Source organism: Panthera pardus, unplaced genomic scaffold, assembly GCF_024362965.1.
Source record: "Panthera pardus isolate Hobbes unplaced genomic scaffold, ASM2436296v1 HiC_scaffold_7, whole genome shotgun sequence".
In the NCBI taxonomy this organism is placed as follows: Eukaryota; Metazoa; Chordata; class Mammalia; order Carnivora; family Felidae; genus Panthera; species Panthera pardus.
Window position 1 is genome coordinate 75,231,069 of NW_026527002.1, and position 24,914 is coordinate 75,255,982.

Sequence of the window (24,914 nt, forward strand, 5' to 3'; positions counted from 1 at the left end):
TCAGAATTGCCAGGGAGAGGAAATAAGCTTGAACAGGTGGCAGGAGCTTGCTAAGACTTGTCGGCCTGGTTTCGGACTGTTGAGTCCCTGGGCACTGTGGCCCCTCTCTTCCCATCTCCATTAGATCCTGCTGGGACCTTTGTGTCGCATCTCTCCTCCCCACGGGGCAGGAGCCACGTCCTATCCATCATCAATTGGAGGAAGTGTGCCTCTGTGGCACAGAGCAGGACTCTGAGATGCTAGTGGAATTGGTAGGTCTGGGTGGCAGGGGCTAGAATTCTCTAGAATTCATTTCCCCAGCCAGTGGAGGCCGTCTCCTCTGCCGGGGGAGTGGGAGAACCCGGAGGGACCGGGAGCTGAAGCTGTCGTCTTTTAGTTGGCCACGAGGCGGCGCTATTGGTCTGCACTCGGGTCCCGGCCATTGTCTCCGCCGGCTCTGCGACAACGCATTATTCAAAAGGATGATCGCTACCAACGGCTAGACTCACGACGTATAATGTCACACAAATGGCCGATAATGAATGGGACGGGGCAGCCGATTAGCTGCATCCCAGCCCCCTCGGACCTGCTTTTGCGTGGACGGTACCTGCAGGACCGACCCCGCCTCGCCTACGCTCTGAGGACTCGCAGATCCTCGTGAAAACCCACAGGTTGCTGCCAACTCTTTCCCAGGGCGACGCCTTCCTCGCTCCATATGCGCATCAAGAGGCGGACGGAAAACGATCCCTCTCGCGCGGGCCGCACCAATTTCCAGCCTCACTTTTAGCTGGGCAACCGTCGATTGTGCCCTGGAGGGGTGTGCGGGGAGGTTTCGGCGAACTGGGCAGCGGCAGCCGCAGCAGCAGCGGGAGGCAAGGCCCAGGCGGGCTGGGCGGCGGGAAGAGGGGAAAGTCGCCTCCTCCGTGCGGTCCTGCGTCCCGCCGGGCCTGCTTCCCCCGCTCCCGCGGGCCCCAGTCCAAGCTCGCGCCTCTAGGCGGCAGCACCGCAGCACGGAAGGCGCTCCAGAGCCCGGCCCAGGCCCGCGGGGTTGCAGCTAGTGCTGCTTTTACCTGTGACTCTGTGAGCACACCGGTGTGATTTGGGGCACGTGGCCTCCTGCCCTAGGCCCGGCCTCTGTTTTCCCCTCTGTAAAATGGGGACGTTAGCACCTGCTGCACCAGGTATGTGAAGGCTCTTCAGACACTCTGACAAGCACGCTCAGGGGAGGCACTTCGAGCATTAGGGGAAACCCAGGGCCTGGGTCTTAAGGTGCCGCGCGGGCAAATCTCTTAACCTCTCCGGGACTGAAGTGGCCGGTCCGCAGAAGATGAGGCTGGAGCGGGTGACGTTGGAGGTTTTTCCATCCTGCCCCTCAACCTTTGATAAAACACAGCTATCCCGCGTACTACGCCTTCGAAGCCTCGATCTGGCAAACGATCAGAAATGATGCAAGCAAATGCATGAGCGGGCAGGTAGGGTGATCTGGATGATTCATCTCGCTTAGTTCATCTTTTCCCAGGGGGTGAAGGGTCCATGATCCTTTCTTCTCCTGGCCTTCTGGTCTTACTATATATAAGCAGTCTCAGAGATCGCCTCCCTCATCCCTCCGGAGCCTTCTGTAGCATCCCCAGGCAGTGTCAAATCTTTCTGATTCTGCCCTGGCTCATTGCACCTGACGACACAAAAACGATACTGTTCTTGTGCTGGTCTTGGAATTGAGTCTATTTCCCCTCCCCCAGTCTTCTTGGTCTATGTTAAGGTAAAATGGACTCTTTGTCGTGGTTGTGTGCACATGCCTGTCTCACGCTCTCTCTGCAAAGCAGGTGTCTGTAAGTTCTGCACTCTAGGCGGCTAACACGGTGACTGGCCGGTGGTGATCAGCTGAAGAGACTCTCAGGTGAATGAATGAAGAGAGTAGATGGGAGATGGAATGGATAAATGAAGGAATGGGGGAGGCATCTCTCATAACAGGGTTTCCCACTCTGTGGCAGTGTCATGGGTAAGGACGGATTTGGAGGAATCGTATCATACATTGGGCTGCCTTCTCTATAACACGGATGAAAGTAATCCTTTCTATGCTGCCCGAACAATGGATGCCAAGGTCACACGTCTGCAATCCCAAACTCGGTCTTTTTTTTTTTTTTTGTATTGTGTGTGTTCAAGTATAGACTTCATGTTCCCTTTTATTTTCCTTGAAGGTTAAACTCTTGCTTTTTTCATCTATAAAGATGTTTTAAAACCCCATCTTCAAGCTTTAAAGATTTCTCTCCCAGCAGCTAGCTATAGGTATATAAAATCCACCCACCTTACAAATGAAAATGATTGATACACATCAAAAAAGTTATCTGCATCAGATAATAAAACCCAGCTTAAGTCTCTCTTGAAATGCTCACGCTAGGAATTTAACTGAAGAGACAGGTTCCCTACCGACTCAGCGGTGGGGACTTTAGGAGTGGGGAGGGTTCTAGGTGGAAAGGGAAACTCACATTTATGTGGGAGACATCCTAAGCACTTTATATAAGAGACATCATTTAATCCTCCCACTACAAGGAAGTTAGCACCAGCCCGAGTTTTGCAGGGGAGGGAATTCAAAGCTCTGGTGTGTTAAGCAACTTGTCCAAAGCCGCACAGGCCAGTTGGTGGTACTCGCTCCCAATTAGGTTTCTGAACACGCAGACCGCCCCCCTCCCCCACCCCAAACACACGCACTATGATCCCACCATCGTGGGACTCCGCGAAAAGAGACACTGGTAGGAAAATATGTAGAAATTAAGTACATCTTGTGGCCGCAGACCGCTTCTGATCCCTCCTTGCCCGAGGCCGAGTCCTAGTGTACCCATGTCACCCGCAGAGGTTCAGAGCGAGGACTGGGAAATCAGGCAGATGTGGGCTCAAATCTCAACCCCTCCACTTACCAGTTGTACAGCTTTGCACAAACTACTTAAACTAACTCTTGGTCTCTTTGTCTGTGAAATGGGGATCATGGTGTTGGCCTACTTTATAGGGTTGTTTCAAAGGTTAAGAGACATAATGAATATAAAGTATTTAGAAGTGTACCTGGGCACAGTAGATACTAGTAAATGTTAACAGGACGTGTTACTGAGGCGTGAACGGTGCTTTGACTTTTCACCCTTGGCTCTGTAGTGGACCACTCTCAGCCTCACCCGTAGCCCAAGAGAAAGGCCTCCCTTTCCTCAGGACACTTAAGTTTGGTCTTTTAGAAATGGTCTTAATAAGTATTTAAATCTGTGATGACTATTAGCATGAATGGCACCTCCTATAGTAACACAGTGCACAACGTATACAACAGCGCCCCGTGGCCCTGGATCTCTTTGGAAAACAAAGAGAAGTACTTTTTTTTTTTCCCCTAAGAGGAAGAGGAAGACTTCATGCCTCTCAGGGATGGACCTCCCTTGCCCCAGTGGGAAACTGACCGGCAGATGAAGGCTCAGTCCTTTCCTAGTGGGCATGGGGGTGGAGGCTGATTTCACAGAGGGGAAAGGGGCAGGAGCAGGATCTCAGAGAAAGATAACTGAAATTCCTGAGCCACCAAGAAGAGGAGGTGTGGGGGTTACCCAGGCAGTTGAACCTTGAGCTGGGAAGCAGCGGGAGGGTGCTGGGCGGACTGTGCCTCCGGTTCCACTGTGTCCTCGCCGCGGCCCATTTCTCCATGGGGAAGAGCTTCACTGCGCGGAAGGAGCGGTGGGTGCCGACAAAGCCCTTCTGCTCCAATGGACGACACGGGGCTTGACAGAGAGGACCAGGAGTGGCCGCCATGGTGCTTGGGAGACCAGGGACCCTTCCACGTTTCCACTGTAAAACCCTCCAATAAATTGCATTACGGTGTATCAGTTAAGAATGAGGGGTTCAGAGGCACACGTCTCTCTCCATCACTGCCTGGTTGTAAGATCCTGGGCGAGTTCCTCAGTTTCCCCATCCATAAGATGAAGATGCTAACAATACCTAACCCAGTATGTTGCGGAGGCCGGATGAATTAATGCCCATAAAGTGCCTAGAACGGCATCTGGCGTGCAGTGAGTGCTCGGTAAAATGTGACCTGTTATCATTTTAGAGTTTCAAGAGAGATGGGAGGCTCCGCAAATCTCAAAGTGGGGTTTTTTGCTGATCGTGGCTGACAAGGCTGAGGTGGATTTAATCGGATTTAGCAACATAGGGAAACGGGACGTTTCTTATAAAAAATAAGATAACATAAAATAAAAGAGACACATGACATTTCTTGGACCAGAGAGTTAGCGAAGCAATTCACCTGCGTTGCGGGTCTCGTCATTGTCGTTGGCGTGGGTGGCGCTTCTGCAGGCCCGGGACCCCGGCTGGTCCTTGCTCAGTCGCTGTTGTGGCTGCCCTACAACGTAGTGTTGTCCCCTTACTCTCCCATCCCCACTCTTCCAGAATATGGCCCCTTCTGCTTCTGCACCTCCCTCCCCTGTGGCCCTGCGAGGGGGTCTGTAGGTTGTTTTCATGGCGTAACATGACTTGGGGGGGAAAAGTCAGGGAGAAATCACAGGCAGGTAAACACGTTCCCAGAGGCTCATGGAATTATCTCTGCCATTTGGCTGGTTTGTGGTTCCCGATTCCCTTTCTGAGGGATTCGGTTTCCTGCTCCTCTTTCCTATTCCTGGACACAGGGCTCCGCAAACCTCCTGTCCCTGTCCTCAGCGACTTCTTCCCCCTGAATTCCCCTGCTGCCTGCAGATCCAAGAAGGCTCCTCCAGAGATGTCTTCGCCATCCAACGCGGAGCCTGAGGCAAAGGTGACACGCTCAAGCTTTGTGTGAGGCGCAGTCCCAGGGCAGCGAGAGCGAGGGGAAAGGGGAGTGCCACAGACAGGGGAGAACACAAAGGCAAGGGGATGCATTGCTGAGGCCACAGCGTCACAAGAGGACACCTGCATGCCCGGTGGAAGACATCAGCTCCGAACAATCTACCCTGGGGAAGAAGGGACAGCTCCTTCTCATCTCCCGTCTCTCGTTGGCCAAAGTTGGCTCCGGAAGGGTGAACCCCTCTGCGCATCTTCTGGATGTGGGGCGCAGACCCCGGCTGATGGCTCACAGCACAGTGCTCCACCTGAGCCTGGATGTGGCAGGGAGCCGGAGCCTGGGTCTGCTCTGGCTGGACGTGGGTGCCGGAGCTGCTTCGGTGCCCGCTGCCGAGGGTGCGATGGAGCCTGTGCGGGACCCCAGACCTCGCTGCAGGAGAGCTGGCACAGACGAGAGGTTACGGGGACAGCGGCTGGCGCTCTCCTTTGAGTAGATGGCCAGGTCGTCTTCGGGGGAGGTGGGTCGGTAGTGGCGATGTGGGTTGTGGGGGTCTGTCCTCTCTCTGGTGACTCAGAGACTTCCATGGACTTCGTCTTGTGCCGTCACCATCTCAACCTGTGGCTTCCAAGGTCACTGCAATAGGGGAAATGAGGAAGGAACGAAGCTCCGGGGCTCTTTACCTCCTCCGCCATAAGGGGACACACTCGCTTCCGCCCATCTTCCATCCACCGGAAGGAGACACACTCACTTCCGCCCATCATCCACCCACCGGAAGGAGACACCCTCGCTTCCGCCCATCATCCACCCACCGGAAGGAGACACACTCGCTTCCGCCCATCATCCGAGTGGGGAGCTCAAAGGCCCCAGTCTGACTTCAGCTGGAGTAAGAAATGTAGAGCAGCACCTGCAGGGGTCTTGTGATCTCCGCCTGGCTGTCTGCACCCCCACCTCCTCCCGCTTCCCTCTCCGCATCCTGTACGGGAGGCGTTTACACAGGTGGGCAGTGTTTGCTGTTCACATCTGTTGGGATCCCCGGCGGCACCCCCTTTGGAACCAGCCCTGGATCAGGCTTCCTGCAGCTGCCCCTGGTCAAGGACAGCCCAGCGTGGGCACTGATCCGACCCCCTGTGTGATTGGATGCCTTTAGTGGGGGACTTGGCTGGAGGGACCCCCCCCACCCCCAGGGTGGGCAAAATTTTCGTAAGTTGACTTTCTGCCCTTGCAAGCGTCAGGGCGGTGTGACGGCTTCCGTCTGGCTCTGGCTCCCTCCCCACTTCCCTTCCTAGGTGTTTCCTCCAACAAATCTCATGCACATCTAATAGCACCTGTTCCTCAGGGAACCCAGACTAACACATACATCATGATGACGCTATAGATAATTTCCAGCCCTGATTTAAATAGTGCACTGTATTTTTTTTTCTATAAGTAAATATCGTTTCCTGTATTTTATTTGTTTACTTTTCTAGGGATCTTTTGCTTATTTTTTTTTTTTTTTTCAAATCACAAATGCACTCAATCCATTTTATTTTCCTGAAGAGGCCTCTCCAGGAGGACTCTGATCCCTCCTGCAGCCTGGAGTAGGGGTGGGGGTGGGGTGAGGGGTGTCCCCTGGGCCTGGATGCCACCTAGAAGCTAACTTTTTTTTTTTTTTTTTTTTTTAGGATCTTATAATCACATGTCTTAGTGTGGGTCTTCTTTCCTTTACTGTGCTGGGCACTTATGGACCCTTTCTGTCTGAAGAGTTGGAAGTTACGAAACAGTGAATGATAAGAAGTGAGTCTCCTTCCACCCCCCATCTGCTGGCTTGTCGCTGTCTTCCCAAAGACATTGTTTTTACCTGTTACTTGTGCACCTTCTGGAGATGGGCCGAGATGCAGGGGCGGCTTGTAGGCTGACATTACATTCCCATTATTAACACTGCCTCAACCCCCTTCCAGGTCTTTGGAAACATCCTTTTAATAGCACGACAGGATTCAAATATATGGATATACTGCGAAAAGGATTTAATCAATTCACTCTGGTGAGGTTTTAGGCTGTGTCTACTTGTTGCATTGTGAGTAGGGCTGTGATAAGTGTGCTGTAAATCTTTGTGGACATCTCCAATTAGTTCCTCATATTCTGTTTCCTAAAGTGTGTTCACATGTTGCGTCTCGCTTCTGGATGAGACCGGACATGGTCTTGTGTGGTTTCCTATTCTTTCCTCCCCACGGATGGTTGAGGACGGGACCCTGTTTCGCCGGTAATGAAGCATGAATGCCAGGGAACATTTGGTTGCCTTTTGCCCACACGCAGAGTACAGAAATTCCCTTCCTGCAAATCACTTTTTGCTAAAGGGAGGCTTTCTCACTCATGCCAGCTGACACCATCTTCAAGCCCAGCTGTCCACACAAACTCAAAGCTGTGAGCTTTGGAAGTCACGATTTCCCCGTCCCTCTCTGAGTTTCTGGAGCAACAAACCCAGCAGAAATTACACACCTTCTCCTTCTCCACAAGTTCTGAATGCATGGAGAGTTCAGATGCTTCCAGCACATTCTGCCCTCAGTGAGGCCTGATGCACACAGGAGAAACACCGCCTTACATTGGTTGGACAGTTTCCCTCTTTAAACTATTTTTATATCTAGAAACATCCAATCCCTCTCCACCTAGGCGAGGTTTCAGAGTGTCTTGCGGTTCTTCTTGATGGTTAAATGGCCTCACAGGGGTCAAGGTCACACAGTGATTTCAGGGCAGATCTGGGTCCTGATCCTTGACCTTCCAAGCCAACCTAGAGCTGATTCCACTCGGCAACCTGACGGCATGTTTTCAGAAAACCGAAAGAACCAGCAGAGAGTCAGAAGGAGATACTGGCGAAAAAATGGAGGCACTGGAGTCAGGGGGATGTGACTGTGAATCCCAGACACTTCTCTTCTCTGAATCTTGGGTTCCTCTTCTGCAATATGGGACTAGTGCACTACCCCTCAGTGTTGTCATGAGCATTAAAACATGTACACTAAGTCTGGGAGGCTCAGCCGGTTAAGCATCTGACTTTGGCTCAGGTCATGATCTCATGGTTCATGGGTTCGAGCCCTGCATTGGGCTCCCTGCCGTCCACAGGGAGCCTGCTTCAGATCCTCTGTCTCTTTCTCTCTCCCTGCCCCTCCCTTGATCACTTGCTACTCTCTCTCTCCCTCTCTCAAAAATAAATATTTATTTAAAACAATTTTTTAAATGTTTATTTATTTTTGAGAGAGGGAGAGAGACAGACCGTGAGCAGGGGAGGGGCAGAGAGAGGGAGACAGAATCCGAAGCAGGCTCCAGGCTCCGAGCCGTCAGCACAGAGCCCGACATGGGGCTCAAAGTCACGGACCGTGAGATCATGACCTGAGCTCATGTCGGACACTTAACCGACTGAGCCACCGAGGCGCCCCTCAAAAATAAATATTTAAAAAATTAAAAAAAAAAAAGAAAAACAAAACACAGACACAAACACATCGATCACAGGCTTCTGCACAGCACGTTTCTGAGTACGCGAATAGAGCTGTCGTGTGCTGACGTGAAATGCTGTGAAGAGATGGGTCAGAGTCTCCAGAACCACGGATGGTCACGGTTAGATCGACCTCCAGGAGGACAGTCCAGATCTAGAAAGGGAAGGGGATGCTGAGGGCAGCGCCACAATTTGAATCAAGAGTCTATCTTCCCGCTGTTGTTCTGTTTACGACCCCACCGAGACTGCCCCGCCCAGGTTCCCCATGACCTTGTCCTTAGCAGCACACAGCCTAGTGAGGAGCACCCAACTCGTGCTTGGGAAGACCAGCACGGGCAGCTTTCAGAGGCTCTGGAGAGACAGATCGGGGACAGCCCAGAGTCCGGGAGGGTGGGATGAGTCAGGGGTGCGCAGGAGGCTGACTCAGTGTGGGGGCCCAGTGAGAAACTCCAGCAAGAGCTCAGGTTTGCCTGGGAACATCTCCGACAAGGCTTGGAGGCTGCTCAAGTCCTGGAACTCTTCAGCTGGGAGGGAGGGAGGTTGGATTTCATTCTGGTCAGTTACCTGTTTTATGGTGTCACAGCTCTTACGGTATCATATCTGCTCTGACCACGTTAACAGCAGTAACAAGCCAGCCCCTGAGTCTCTCATGTTAAATGTTGACATTAACGTTAACAAGTCAACATGTTAAATGTTTCTTTCTTACTCACACTAAGTCTTTTGCAGGGGGTCCTGGCCAGCCAGTGGCCTTCTATAGGGTTATGCGGGGTCCCGGGCTCCTTCCATGTTGGGGCTCTGCCCATCCCGAGAGGCTGCTGCCGGACCTTCTGGATTCAGCCAGCACAGGAGGAGGAGGCAATGGGAGACTTTTTTTTGTGGGCCAGGCCTGGCAGTGTCCCCAGCACGTATATCCATAGGCCAGAGCTCAGTCCCATGGCTGACAGTGCAAAGAAACCAGGAAACGTAGACAAACTGTGTGGCTTGGGTGACGTGAAATGGGTTTTGGGAACACAATGCATTCCCTGTATGTGAATCCCTCTGCGCCTAGAAAATGAGTTCTTTAGGAGGCTGGGACCGTGTCGTGTTTGCCCCACGTTCCTGAACCCGGCAGGGTATGTGGCGTCGGGATGGTACTTGACCCGCAGGGACAGAAAGCATCTAACGCTTTGGCTTTGTCCTGATTTGGGGCTCTGTCCCCCCTCTCCGGACTCGGTGACTAGCCCTAGCTTTCTCTGGGTGAGTGGTCACCCTGGCTTTTCCTGTTTCTGGCTTCTACCCTGGCTCTGATCTCTCCACCTTGAACCTCAGCCCTGGGCCCATCCACCCCCTGCAAGGGACAGGAGGACCAGACAACCAGAAAGAATGCCTTGCCCCGTCCCTCCCCACCCTCAAATCACTCTAGTTCCTGTAGCTATGACAGCCTTCTAGCTCGAGCAGGCCTCCACCCGAAATACCATGTCTGGAAGCTTTTCCAGCAAGAAGACAAGCCTGGCCTGTATCAGGGCTGTCCGTGTCAGATCAGAGATGGCCCGGCTGGGAAGTGAGCATCAGTCTGACCCACAAAGCTGACGGGGACCCGAGGGCCCCGCAGCTGCAGCCTGGGCCGGGCAGACAAGGTCCCTCCCAGGCCCGGGCCCGCGGGCAGCCTGTCCTCATGCTGGTCCCTTGTCAGCCTCGGATCCAGATAGAGCGACTCCAAGGGTGAGAACGAGAAAACAAACAGCTCCCAGCACACCGCCCGATGTTTTCCAGCTTGGAGAAAGAACGCCAGTTCAAAGGGCTGCCCTAGTTTCCAGCAACGAGCTTTCCCGCAGGGAGGTGGGAGCATGTTGTGTTGATGGAGCACAGGGGAACATCAAAAGGGATGTTTTGGAGACAGAGATGAGAGGTGGGCTTTTGATAAAGAACGTTGACTTCTTCTCTGGAAAGGAAAAAAAGGAAATTTGGGATAGGAAAAGAATCGGGATGGGATAAATAATAATCGCCATTTTTTGGTCCAATCTATGCCAAGCACTTTACCTTTTCTGCCATCGAAGTCATCCACGGGAGAGCCTGTGAGGTGAGTGTATTGTCGATATTTTATGGATGAGGAAACTGAAGCTGAGAGAGGTCCCGTTACTTGAGCAAGGTCACACGGCTGTAAGGGGTTGAGCTAGGAGAGAAACACAGGACTTCGCTGATGGCAAAGCTGATTTCTGCCCTGCTGTTTCACAGTCCTGGATTCCAGATTTTTCTGCCATGACAACAAAGTCCCTGCCATCCCCGCTTAGACTTTATCATCTGGGGTATTTGTGCCCCAAACCATTTTGCATGGTTTGGGGCACGAACTTAACTTGCTTCTCAGTTAAGGCTCACAAAAATCGTATGTAAAGGGCATGATTATTTTCCAAGTTTTTTGAGGAGGAACAAACCCAGAGACGTTAAGTAACTTGTCCAAGGTCCTGGGGCCCGTAGGTGGTAGGAAGAGCACTGGAATGCCCCCGTCTGACCCCGAACCGGGGCTTGCTCCTCTCCGCCGGGGGTTGGCACGCTACAGCCCCCGGGCCGGATCGGGCTGGCTGCCTCTTCTTGTAAGGGTCGTGAGCACCCCCTTTTTGTTTTTTTACATTTTTAAGAATTGTTGTTACATTTTAAATGATTATAAAAAGTCAAAAGGAAAATGCTATTTAGTGACATGTGAAACTTATACAGATTAACATTTTAGTGTCTGTCTATGAAAAACTTTTATTGGAACGCAGCCATTTCTGTTGTTTCCTTGCTGTCTACAGCTGCTTTTGTACTCCCGTGGCTGAGTTGAGTCATCGTGATAGAGATCGTGTGGCCGGCAAAGCCTCAAGTATTTACTATCTGGCCTTTTACAGGAAGAGCCTGCTGTCCTCTGCTCTACCGCGTCCTGTGGAAGAAGACAAAAGGGGGGCATCGCCACTGACTACAGAGAGCAGGGCGTCCAGTCTCCGTCTTGCAGGAGGAGCTGGGCCGGGCTGAAGGGAACATTGGCCTCTTTCCTGTTGATGGTACACAGCAGGCTCATCCTCCAGAGATGCTACCCGGGAGAGCCCAGCGGGGGCAGCTCTGAGGTTGCAGGCACGGCCCAGCGTATGGGCAACGCAGGGAATCAGGTGCCTGGGGACTCAGGGGCCGCCTCAAGGTAAGGGACAGGCAGGGAGGTGGTGAGAGGGCCTAGGACCTAGGGGGGACCAGAGTGTGCATGTCCTGAGTTGGCCCAAGTTGGGGGTGAGGTGGGTCGGGGCCGGCAGATGCCTCGCACTGGCCCACGAGGCTGGCTTTGGGTGGGTGATGGGGTTGTGGAGCAGACGTCACACTTTGTCCTCATGGTGACGGAGGAGGACAGGCTGACCATCAAGGCTTTAAGTCCAGTTGTAGAGCGTTCCGGAAGCTTTGGCCCCATGCCTGCAGACGGGTCGCTGGCCCGCACCAGGGCGTGGTGATCTGAACTTGGCCCCCGTCAGTCTCTGGCGGGGAGGGCTGTGAGCACTGCAGGGCACGGTGCATGCCGGGGCTCTGTCCTGCCCTTCTTCCGTGTGCTGGGAGGATGCGCCACACGTATTTCCTCTCACCTTCTAGGAGGGCTGAAGACGAAACGTCCCTTGCCCTCTGTGGAAGGGGACCTTTTCATTCCCGTAAGAGATTGAGACTCTGGGTATAATGAGTGACGAAAATCCCCAGGAAAAAGTAAGAGTGAGGCTGGCGTCTGAGGGAGGAGACCATGCCCTTGGAACTGGAGGAGCTGGAAGGGGGGGGGGTACACTCCCTCCTGCTCGCCGGTAGGGACACGGCATGCAAACTAGGCTGCGTGCAAAGGGTGGAAGAGTGGCATTTCCTAAGCCTCTGAATCTTTGGACTGACGGTCGTGTGTGCTACGCAGGGGGAGTGCTCAGCACAGCTCAGCAAACACAGGACACCCTTGCTTGCTCCTCCTCCCCCATTGTTCCCCCTCCCCCTCCGCCCCTCCCCCTGCTTCCCCTCCCCCCTCCGACTCCTCCCTCTCCTCTTCCTTCCCCTCTCCCTCCTCCTCATTCTCCCCTTCCCCTCCTCCCCCTCCCTCCTCTTCTTCCCCTCTTCTCTTTCCCCCTCCTCCCCTCCTTCTCTCCTCTTCCTCCTCCTCTTTCTTCCTCTCCTCCTCATTATTTATTTATTTATTTTGAGAGAGAGAGAGAGAGAGCAGAGGAGGGGCAGAGAGAGAGGGAGAGGCAGAATCCCAAGCAGGCTGCAGGCCCAGCGCAGAGCCCGATGGGGGCTCGATGTCATGAACCGTGAGATCATGACCTGAGCCCAAATCAAGAGTCGAACGCTTAACTGAGCCACCCTGGCCCCCCCCCCCCACTTCCTTGTTTTTATCATGATGATAAGACAAGGCTAAGTTCTGACTCCCAGTTTTCCTGATGATGTGACTCCTTGTAAATCAACACCTATTAAGAACTTTCTAGGTGCTCAGTTCTTTGGTCGGTCCTGCTGGGGAGAGCTAAGTAAAGACACGGTTTGGGGGCACAGCAGAAACTCTGGAGACCGGAACAGTGAGGAGTGACACAGAGAGTTAGCGCCATAACCTAAGAAGTGGCTGTCACAGGAGGGACGGGTCCAAGGGGGCTGGGGCAGATCCTCAGCATCAGGGACTGAAGAGAAAAGCCAGAGATCACCAAGTGCAGCTCCCTTATCTTATAGGTGAGGAAACTGAGGCCCAGAGACGCCCAGAAAGGCCTGGTGACTGGCTTGAGGTCACACAGTAACTTGGTGATAAAGGTAGAACTTGAGTATAATTGTCTGGGTATTGGACTATGATGCCGGTTAAACTAATAATGGAGATCATGGTCGGCATGTACGGAACACGCCCTGTGTGTCATCCATCACGCAAAGCACTTTATTTGAATCGCTTTGCGTGACTCTTCTGTGACTGCCCGTGCTTATGGACACAAGCCTGCTTTCCTGAGCAGGAGCCTGGCCGGCAGCCTGTGTGGGCGAATCTCCCTTCACTCCAACCTCTGCGGTCTTCACTTGTGTCAACTGTCTCTGAGCGTTTCCTTGCACCCCCTCCTTCTTCCCCACGTCCCCCTTTGTCCCGGTTTACTCTCCCTTTTTCAGCCACTGCCACCTGGGGTTGGGATTCTCCTTGGAAGCCTGTCTCCCAGGACTTGGCACTTGGTCCCAAAGGATGTGTGGGGACGCTCGCGGGAGGGTGAGTGAATGGTGCCTCCATACCGAGTGGGAAGGGGAGAGCCGAGGGCGCGGGTGGGAGCCTACGGGGCCCCTGGGAGCTCGGTGGAGCACCCATTGTTCCCTGTTCATCATCTGCTGCTCCCCAGGTTTATTGAGCAGCATTGGCCGAGGGCCGGCAGGTGGGGCAGAGGGGCAATGGCACGAATGAGTATAAAGCAACATAGAGAGCGTGAAGAACCATGGGGGAGGCGCACTGGGCGTGAGAGATGACGGTTATTCCCACCCACGGCCATCAGGGATGGTTTCTCATGGGATCCCTTCTGGGTCTGGAAGGCGGGGAGGTTGAATATGTGCAGAGATGGTGGGAAAAGGAATCCGTGCCCAGGGGGTTATGGGAGCATGTGTAAGGTGAGACAGAAGTTGGGAGGCGAGAAGTAAGACCGGGGGGCCGACTTAAGTGTGAATAGACAGAAGGCATCTGTGGGGTGGGGGTGGTAACAGGGACCTCTAACCCTTACCGAGCACCTGCGACACGCCAGACTCGCTTCTGAGAGCTTTCAGTGCCGCGACTCGTGTTTTCCACGCAACATCACCCCTCTTTACCACTGAGGAGACTGGGACACAGAGACGTGAAGTACCAGCCTAAGGTCACACAGCCCGGAAGCAGTAGCTCGGGAGTCAAATCTGCCAGGCCGGGTTTTGGCCTGTTTCACTCTGCTGCCTCTTGAGCGGACTGGAAGGGAACGGGGAGCAGGGGGGGCGAAGGGGAAAAAGGAACCCTGTGTCGAGGAACTTTGACCAATTCTCAGATGGCCAGCGGATCTTCTCATCCACAAAACGCCTGGCCTGTCGTTGGAACCACGAGCTCACCTGTGTCCCTGAGGGGACGCTCCCAGCTTGCAGCCCTGGAATAAGTCAGGTGGGGTCTCCAGGGCCCGTGGGGCAGGGATGCCTGCAAGATTCTTCTGGGTCTCAGAGATCTTCCAGAAATGCAGTATCTGATGTAGCAACAGCCTTCCTCCCCCTGGTCATCCCTAGGCCCCTGCGTGTCTCCTTTTGTTTATGATTACTGAAGGCATTTGCATGAAAACAGGGTTTTCTTAGTCTTCTGAGGGTTCCGCTTCCTGCTGCCGGTTCTTACCTGAAGCCATAATTCTCCATTTGTGGCTCAATAACCATCTCCCGGGTGGCTAATTATGGGCCATATGCTCCTGGGGCTGGTGTGCTGGAAAGGCAGACTGGCATGCTCGGTGTCCGGCTCCTGTACTTCTCTCTCTTTGGGACTTGCTGGCTCAAACCTGCCCTCCGCAGTGTGTCCCCAGGGCCCCTCGAGACTGTTTTCCTCCTCAGGTGCTGTTCCGTTTTGCAGACGACCCCGGCTGGGCTTAACTGGGCCTTCACTAGTCTGCCTGCCAGCATCTCAGTGTTGACCAGTTGGCAAAAAATCAACAGAAGGGCAGATGACGTCTGCTGTTTAAACCCCCTCCAGGTCGGGTGATGAAGTGGAAAGAGCTTTGGCCTGGGATCAGGGGAAGTGGAGAGCTCCTGGCTTTGTTGGGAAATTGCTGTTATGACTTTGGAGAAATCTCTTTACCCTTCTGGTTCTTCGTTTTTTCCTTATGTAAAGGAGTGATTTTGGTTCGATCAGTGGTTTCTAACCTGATTCCTAGGTGTCTGAAAAGATAGTGATGGGCGCAGGGGGGCCTTTAAAACAGCTTTGAACTCCCTCTAACCACTAACTCCTAGAGAGAAGGGATCGCTGCCTATTCACTGAGTCTCCGTTATCTAGGACAGTGTTTGGCACAGAAGGTGCGGACAATGAATGTTTGTTGGAATATGAAGGCCTTTCAGAAAGCCCAACAAAAATTGTCCTTTGGTGCTGACGAACCTGGGCAGGCTAACAGAAACCTTGGATTCTTTAATGACCAGCATGACACTAAAGATGAGCTACTCATTTTTTTTTTTTTTTGTCTCTGCATAACTGCCTCTAACTTAAGCAGGGAAGGAATCTGTGGGAGCCAAGGCATCTGAGAACACAGGTGATTTCAGCGGTCAAGGTGGGAGGTGCGATCGGTCGAGCTGAGGTGATGTGACTGCCCAACTGCCTGCTGGGAATGGACACTATCTAGCTCTCTTAGGCTTCCATGGACTTTGTCCCCACCAAGACTATCACAGACTTGGGGATTTCTCCAAAAACAGGAAGGAAATTTGGATTCCAGGCAGCCAAAACATGACAAGGGACCACTGTGCCTGTCACCCTGGTCCTGTCGCAGTTAACTGGATCTCTGCTCCGTAGCCGGTGGGTGGCTTTGACGAAGGGAATGAGAAAACAAACTTATGTCTGCATTTTGATGTGGAAAAATGTCTGTGTGCCCGCAGTCTATGTGAAAGAAATTATAACGGGATGCTTGTGGGTGAAGACGGGCTTATCTCTCGTCCACAAAGCTGGGGTTTGCCACCAAGGTAAGTAAAGACATTCCCCTGTTGAGACACAGACACAGGTGCTAAGGGAGACTCCCCTTTTCTGTATCTCTAGTTGTTCTGGGGGAGCTCCAGGGACCAGTCTTGTCTGGCTCCCCATCTCACCGGGCCGCGTAGTCCCAAACTGGTTTATTTCACCGGGATTTTGTGAGCTCAAGTGAGATCCTGGGTTCGAACGTTATCTCTAACCTTAAATGCACTCATGTTGCCAATAACAGTCCACAACAATGCCAGTGATAACCAATATCTGTCCTGGTGTTTATCTGGAAAGTGTGGGTTGGCAGCCGTCCACGAGGAAACACCTTCCCTTTTCCTTCTTCTCGCTGGCGTTCTTTGTGTTCCTTTGATCTGTGCAGTGACATACGTCATTTACAGCTATCCCATACCTTTTGGATAGTCTCGCTACCTCTTAATTATTTTTAACATTATGACTTCTGCCTTTGCATGGAAGAACCCAGAAAATTTGCGTCCTGAGGGTTGCTTTGAGCCAGGATAACGGCAGAGGACCTAGGCCGCTGTAGTTAGGTGAACTTCTCTGAGACTTGGAATCAGAAATATGAGGTCCTTGTCCAGAAAGTGTGGAGCTATTTGGTTCTTTGGGGGCAGCAGTGGTGGAATTTCTGGCTGCTAGTTGTGGTCGTGGTAACTGCTACATAGTGATGTTTGTTAGAGAATCCTCACAGGGGTGTTTGGACTCAGCAGAGTCAGATTCCATTTTTACTCTCCTCAAAGATATTCTGAGTTATTGGGTACGTTTCATATGTTCCTTTCCTGCTTACATTAGGCAGGCTGTTTGCAGCTAAAAATCCTTCCCAGTGTTGGAATTGCATGTGGAGTGGGTTCCAAAAGTTGCAGAACCTATGCTGTGTATAGAAGGGGCTTAGCGGAGGTGGTCAGGCATCAGGAGGCAAGGATTCACCCAAGGTCAGCTAGAGACAGGATGGCCTCGTGTTCCTGTTGGCAAATCCACATCAGCTGTGCCCTACACGGCTAACCTTTGCCAGCTCATCCTTGGGACACTGACCTCTGCCAGTGGAAGCGGCAGGGTTGAGGGCCGTAGTTTGGTTGTCTCCTTTGTCGCTTTGACTCCTGCCGATACCCTTGCCCTCAGGGTCTTTGCTTCTATCCCTTCATAGAGGCTAGTTGTGAGATCAATAATGATTTTACCTTTTCACAAGTAGATGTCACGGTGTTTGAAAATGTGTGGAAAGGTAAAGACTAATGGTGGAAACAAGTGGCAGAGGGAGGCATAAAGATGGAGAGAGAGAGAGAGAGAGAGAGGGAGAGAGAAAATGACAAATAAGAAAGAGAGGGAGAGACAGAGACGCAAAAAGTGAGAGCTGGAAAAAGGGCCCTGTCTATGTCAGGAATAGTCCCTGGTGAGTTAGCTTCTGTGGTAACCAGCCTCTGTGACGGCCTCAATGAGCCCCGTTTCTGGTTTTTCACTCCCCATGTAGTTCTTTTTCACGTAGTATCGGGCTGGCCTGTGTGACAAATAGAGGATGGTGGAGGTAACAGTGGTGATTCCCAAGGCTAGGTCATAGAATACGTTGTCGCTTCTGCCTTGGCCTCTTGGATGGTTCTCTCTGCAGGAAGCCAGCCGCCATGTTGGAAGGACACTAACACGGCTCCGTGGAGAGCCCGCATGGAGAGAAACCAACTTGGCAGTTGCGACTTGCTGGCCCCGGGAGCGAGCCTCCTGGGAAGTGAGTCTTGTGGCCTCAGTCCATCACTGACATGGCTGGACACCAGCTGGTACCTGGCAGCAATCACCTGAGAGAGCCTGAGCCAGAGGCGCCCCACCAGGCCACGCTTGCTCCTTGATCTGAAGAGCTGAGGGAGCTAATGAGTGATTACTGTTGTTTTGAGCCATTGAATGTCAGGTTATTTGCCACGCAGCACTAGATACTCAATATAGTTCCCTTGCTGCCCTTCCTTTTGGTAAAAATGCTCTGGAGTCTGAGGTAGGGGCAGACAATGGACGTGTTCGGGAACCTCTCATCTTCTTCCATGGGTGTTATTGTTCTGCTTCGTAGACTCACTCATTCGTCACTTAGTAGAAATTCCTCTTGGGCTCTGGTAGATAACGGAACATTATTTCTGTTTCTCAGTATTATTGCACCTTTAATTCTCCTGGGTCTATTTTTGTAAGCATTTCAATGGGAAGGTGGATAAGGATGAATCCCAAGCTGTTATCTTGCTGTTCTCTTAGCCAGGGAATCAAAAATCTATAACTGCTTCTACGGTTTTGCTTTTGCATTCCATCACTGCACATTTTTGAGCACATATTTCCAAACCATTTTTTCTTGCTCGTTTCATTTATTTATTAGTCACATGTACCATTGGATTGTTTTATCATATGTTAGAAAGCCTACGTAAAATATGCATTTAGAAAGTGTGAGAGAAAAATACATAGAAATTCTAATATTTTCTTTTTTCTGCTCAAATGGTTGTCTTGGGCACCGCTGGTCAATGTGTCCCTTCTTCCACTTTGGACACCACTGGTCTCCCATACGGTTAGCTTTTTATGTTCATGTATTGCCTGTATGTTATTTAAGGGAAGAGGTTTTACTTTATTTATCTTTTCCAAGATTATAGGGTTCCTGCTTCATTCAGGCTTCTTTTTAAAAAATTTTTTAAACATTTTTGTTTATTTTTGAGAGACAGAGTGTGAGCAGGGGTGGGGCAGAGAGAGAGGGAGACACAGACTCCAAAGCAGGCTCCAGGCTCTGAGCTGTCAGCACGGAGCCCGAGGCGGGGCTCGAACTCACGGACCGCGAGATCATGACCTGAGCTGAAGTCGGATGCTCAACTGACTGAACCACCCAGGCGCCCCCATTCATGCTTCTTAAAAGAAAGAATAATAAATGAATGAATGCATGAATGGACGAATACGTAAAGACATGACCAAATCGTGGGATTTAATCTTCTCCAAGTTACAGAGCCCCTCTCTGCCACATTTGCTGAGAACAGCCTCTGTGCTAAGTGCACCCTTGGAGGACAGGTCTGGATTTATTTCTTTCTTTCTTTCTTTCTTTCTTTCTTTCTTTCTTTCTTTCATGTTTTTATTTATTTTTTTGAAGGAGAGTGAGAGAGAGAGAGAGAGAGCATGAGCAGGGGAGGAGCAGAGAGAGAGAGGGAGACACAGAATCCGAAGCGGGCTCCAGGCTCTGAGCTGTCAGCACAGAACCCGATACGGGGCTCGAACTCACAAACTGGGAGATCATGACCTGAGCCAAAGTCGGACGCTTAACCGACTGAGCCACTCTGCGCTTCTAAGATGGAAGTCAGAAACTCACTGTGGTGGACAGGTGCCCCTGGACTTACTTCTAAGACAAATTGTGTTCTGTTTCCCCTATCCATCCCAACCCATACCGTGCCATACACAGGCCCCCAAATCACACCCCCGCACACCATAGTTTTCTCCCTTTCCCTCAAGCTGTCTTCCAGGCCCGGCTCTCTGGCAAATAGCCGTCACCAGCGAAGACCTTTCTAGTGAGTACATATGTGGGGGAGGATTTTCCTGGCCCTTAACTAGCTTGCCTCACCAGGACTCAGGCTGTCTGGGTTTCTGTCTTTTAACATTTCCTGGGGCCAAGGAGCTGTGGGAGACACAATTATAACCAGCCCGTCAGGTCTCTTCGTTTGGCTGGGCATCTCTCTTCCGCGTCCGTCGGCTTAGATCCTCGTCCCCATTTATGCCTTCCGAGTGACCTAGTGAGTTAGAGTCAATGTTGCTGCTTCCCTGCTGCAGCCCCATTCTGCACCGTACTGGCTCTCCTGGCCTGGGGTTGTGCAAGCGACTGGGCACGTGGAAGAAGGCGTAAAGGGCCAGCTTCTCTGGGAGCACAGCTGGCTTTGTTCTCTCTGTGTGCACGTGCGCGTGCATGTATTCAGAGAGTTACGAGAGGGATGTACTTAGTGGGATTTAGAAAGTCTTAGTTTGAACTCTGATCCCTGGGTTCTTTGTTGTTGGGCCTTGGCCAAGACAGCTCATTCGGGACCAGTGGATGGGAGTCTTTGGGGACATACCTGGGGACATACAATCACAACGGAGTCTTGTGCTGGACATGCTCCTGGCCGCCCTGAACTTTTGAACGCTGGGACGATCTCGGTTAGGCCCCCAGATCTCAGTGGTTGGAAACAACAAAATTTATTGCTCACTAATGTCTCTGTGTCCATCATGGGATATCTGGGGGTCTGCTTCGCTCTGGGACTCAGGCTGCCCTAGGGGCCGCCAACTGCCAGGACAGAGAAGAGAGAGGGCAGACAAATCACATGGTGCCACCAATTTTCACAGATGTTTCAGTCACTTCTGCTCCTGTTTCGATGACCAGAGCAACTCACAGGGGATGGCGGCTTTCCAGGAGGGGCTAAGATGTACCATATTACCACGTGACCGGAAGGGAAAACCGTGAAATATGTGAACAGTGCTCGTGAGGGTCCATATCCTTTCCTTCTTCTGGATCCTTTCCTGGTTTCTGAATTCTGCGCTTCTGAGATGGAAGTCAGAAACTCACTGTGGTGGACAGGATAATGCTCCACACAAAGATGTCCACGTCTTAATCCCCAGAACCCGTGAGTATGTCCTCTATGACAGAAGAGGCTTTGCAGGTGTGATTAAATTAGGGGGCTTGAGATGGGAAGATTATCTGGGATTATCCCGGTGGGCCTGATGTAACCACAGGGATCCCTATAAGGAAAGAGGGAGGCGGGAGAAGCAGAGTCAGAGATGTGAAGATGAACACAGAGGTTGGAGCGATTGCTGTAAAGAGGCTCGTGGGCCCAGGAATGCAGGCAGCCGGGTTCTAAAGAAGCTGGAAGAGTGGAGGCTGGGTGGCGGTCGTGGGGCCCTGGAGTGACTGTCGCTCGCTCCAGAGAAGTGACACGGGCACATCTCTACAAGAAGGCTGAACTGGGGGGGTGGGATAACATAGTTCACTCTGCTTTTATGATTACATGGAATCATTTCCCTCTTTTGCCCCATTGAAGACATATTTGGATTACTTACCCAACACAGGATCAACAACCCCCTTTGGCCTATGTGGTAATGCCTCCGAGACTTTCACCAACGTCATGACTTCGGATTCAGAGCATGGCGCCACGAGTTCACCAGAACTGGGCTGCCCCCACTGATGAGTATTTCAGTGTCATTTGCTACGTGACACCCAGCGACATACGGCAACGGCATTTATCCCGTGTTCACCGGCCTTCCCGGGGACTGGGTGTATGATGGCCAGGCCGATCTGGGCTGCGCTCCGCTGGAGGTTCTGGTTCAGCCTGCGGGTTGGGCTCAGGTCTGAGTTCTGGGCCGGAGGGACGGCAGCTCCCGCAGGGACGCTCGGGTCACGGTGGATCACAGGAGCACAGAAGCCAGCCCGATGGCAGCCAGGCTCACTTTGTCTCTGCTCCTGTTATGACAGCTAACACCCCATGGACTAGGGCAGGGCACGCGGTTAAGCTGAAGCCAGGGTGTGGCAAAGAGGGGGATGCAGGGCTGGCACTGGGGGTGCCAAGAGTTGGTCCTAATTCAACTGTCACAATAGAGAAGGAAGTGTAGGCTCGGGGAAATTCAGGATATTTTCCTGGATCTCATGGTAAGTCAGTCGTATGGGCTGAGGCCACTTCTCTATTCGTTACCCTACGTTGCCAGCACGGCCGGCTCATGGAAACTTCCGGCAGGTAACCTTCTGTGCACTACCCCCTCATCTTGCCCTGGCCTTGTCTTTCTGTTTCGGGAGGCTTATCTGTTTCCAAACTGCACATGTCACCAGCTCAGCTCTCCGTCCATCCCTCTGGGGGAATGCTCTTTCTCTCTCAGATGAACTCCATACCCCTGGCTCGGATGACATGTCTCTCTTGGGGCCTTTGTCTACTCCTCTGTAAAGAGATATAGTTGTCTGTCACGTGACGAGGGGTGGCAGCGGAATCGGCTTGCTAGCAATTTGCAGGCCGTTCGAGCCCCTCTTCTGTGGCGTGGCGCCCTGCTGGCCCTCAAGTGCCGGGGCGATGGTGTGGCCAGGAACACGAGCCGTGCGTCAGGCACATTCAGAGCAGGGGCCTGTCTGTGAAGCAGGGGCCGGTCCTGCTCTGAAGACCCCGGACCGCCCAGACCCGACACGGGGGTCGGGTGTCATGGGGTGGCCCTGTAAGTGGAGGCTGGCGCGGGGCGGGGGGGGTCTGGAGGGATCGTGGGGACCGGGTGGCTGAAGGGTATTCCTGCCACCAGATGTAGTTCACTTGCATAAGCGTTTCTTGAGCCCGGCAATGTGCCAGCACCTCGGCCGGGAACTGAGCCCTTAGGACACAGGAGAGACAGCTCCTGCCCTCAGGAGGCTTCGGGGCTAGTAGGGGGAGCTGAGGACATTAAATGAACGGTTGGGTTCTTCAAAAGTGGCAAGAACCATGCAAACGAGAGAAGAGTTGTTTGAGCGTACTCTAACTTTTTTTTTTTAAGTTTATTTATTTTGAGAGAGAGAGAGAGAGAGAGCAGGGGAGGGGCAGAGAGAGGGAGAAAGAGAGTCCCAAGCAGGCTCTGCATTATCAGTACAGAGCCCCATGTGGGGCTCTAACTCACGAGCCGTGAGATCTTGACCTGAGCTGAAATCAAGAGTCGGATGCTCAACCGACTGAGCCCTCTGGGCGCCCCAACAGCTGCATTCTTCAAGCGTGGCAAGAACAGTGCAGACGAGGGCAAGGTTGTCGGGGGTACTCTAAACAGCTTTGGGGCTTGTCTGAAAGGGGTAAGCGATTCTTTACCTGTCTTGCTGCAAATAACAAATCGCTGTGTTGCATGGGAACTCTTATCCCCCGCTCGTCGTGTTTCGTAGGGGGAAAGGGAAATCCTACTTCCCAGGAGGGAAAGATTTGGGAGGAGCACTGCTGGCACCTTCCTCCATACCTACGACCCACTCGTCCCTCCCCAGGAAGGAGAAGGGATTCTGATCCGATTAGTGACTCTGGGGACCTGAGTGGGGTCCAGGGTTCCTGGTGTTGTAGGATCTCTGATGAGAACTGGAGCCTGTTTGAGACCTGAGGTTCAAGGAAGTGAGGGGACTTGGCCTCCTTTGTCCCCTGGGTGTGGCAGAGACCAGAGGCACGACCATCGCTCTTGAGGCTGTGTCCGCACAAAGGGAAAGCCTGGTGGCGGGGTCCAGTTAGCGGCTGTGGTAATGACCGTGGCAGAGGTGGGCAAGGAGCAGGCAGAGCGGGGAGGGGCTGAATCAAGGCAAGGCCCCCGGGGTAATGGATGGGAATTCCAGAACTATCCAAAGGGATGGAACCTAAGGGAGGAGGGGTAGGTGGTAGGCTCAGGTTCCCGGCTCTGGTGAACGGGTGGGGTGATGCTCGCACCTGTTGCCTCGAGAGGGAGCCGCGATCACTCAGGTTTGGACCTGAAGGAGTCATGACCCTGGATTTGGGTTCTCCTTGAGCGGCCATGCAGACATCTCACCAGGAGATGCTAGAACACGATTTACCAAATGGGGGACCTTCAGTCTCCTGAATCTCCTGGATTCTCCTGAGTCCAGCCCGTCGGTGCTGTTTAACCGATTTTAAAATCTCCGACTTAGCTGGAGAAAGCACAAAGTGAAAGATTATACAGGAAAACCTGGATTTCGATGTTTTCTTTAAAAAGAAAAAAGAATCAGGAATCCTTGGGCTCACCTTCTTCGAGAAAAAGGTTCCTCAGTTTCCTCGAAACGTGTCACTGGCAGGGGCACTTTGCAGTTTACAAAGTGCACTGCTTGTCCTCGCAAAGCGTGCGGTGTGCCCCCCGTCTGCCCCAGCTCGTCTGTCCACACGCTTCTCATCGCCCTCCCTCTGTGGGCAGCGGGGCAGGAGAGTCGGGGTCCCGGGGCTCTGAGCGGTTTAGGCTGAGCTCACAGCCGGGAGTGGGGGCCTGGCCCCCAGCTCCGGCCCCCCCCACCCCCATTCTCAACTCTAGTCTTAGTTTCCTTTCCATTGCCTTCCATTTGCCAGTCAGTTATAAATAGCTCAAAGAAGATTTTATTTCCAGCTTCCAAGTGACATGTGCTGTCAGCAACACCACAAAACACTTCATTGATGTTTTTAAGGGGGTGGGGGAGAGGAAATAAAATTGCTTATTTGCCCAAAGCGGTGTTCAGCGAACTGAAATCCCTCGACTCCCATGGGACTCTCTGCTTTTCCCGAGTGAATGGATTTTCAAATTTGGAACACAGGTGGCCTTCAGGCTGAATGGCCGCCGTCTGCCTCTCTGATTAATTCAGTCAATGCCGCAGCCCGAGGAGGGTTAGAGGTTGGATCTCCCCTCCCCAGCTCGGCCGGGGAAAGCCAGGGGAACAGGCGTGGGGGGTGGGGGTGGGGAGGCAGCTCCTAACAGCTTTGGGGGCCTTGTCTGAAGCCGGTAAGCAATTGTTTTTCTACCTCACTGCTTGTCAGGGCGGAGACAGGAGGGAGAAGGCATTTCTTCCCAACAGGAGAGGAAATCACAGCCAAACGTTTGCAATCACAGAGCCAAAGGCTTGTGTCAGACATCGGGGTGAGACTGGGGTGCCTTTCAATGAGATCATGGCCAGGAATAGACAGGAACAGTGGAAGGACGGCCGGGCGCAGGCCCAGAAGAGGGAAGGGACAAGAACCTGTCCCTGTTAGCTGAGCCTTCGACACAAAGCCCGGTGCAGAGGGCTGGTAAATGAAGAGATTATCCAGGCCATCTTAATGGTCTAAGAAGCTTCCTTACCCCCAGCTACTAGAAACAGCCTAGAGTAGCCCGAGCTACGAAAACAGCTGTTTCACGTACGCAGCAGTCCCTGAGCTGCTTCTCCACTACCCTTTGAAATGAAAATCATTGTTATGCGCCTGTTGGATGGACAGAGCAAACTGGATGTGCGAGGCTAAGCCAGGTGGGGAGGCCACACAGCAAGTGCTAGAAGGCTGAACCTGGCAGTCTGGCTCTGGAGCCCGTAACACGTTGCCTTATTGCCTCCGTGAGCAAAGCACAACAGAGAGCATCGCGCCTGGAGAAAAAGGAAGCAGGGAGATAGAGGGGGAGACAGA

General features: G+C 52.6%; 1 long non-coding RNA gene across 2 annotated transcripts; it reads left to right on the forward strand.

Moving 5' to 3' along the window:
• The first annotated feature begins 345 nt into the window (after positions 1–345).
• On the forward strand, positions 346–21,672 carry LOC109273088 (uncharacterized). Of its 2 annotated transcripts, XR_002082743.2 has the most exons (5): positions 346–1,451; positions 11,081–11,367; positions 15,774–15,857; positions 20,176–20,453; positions 20,896–21,672. It is a non-coding gene; the product is annotated as an uncharacterized LOC109273088 (long non-coding RNA). The 2 variants fall into 2 exon arrangements; XR_008419961.1 differs by lacking the exon at positions 15,774–15,857.
• The last annotated feature ends 3,242 nt before the right edge of the window (positions 21,673–24,914 follow it).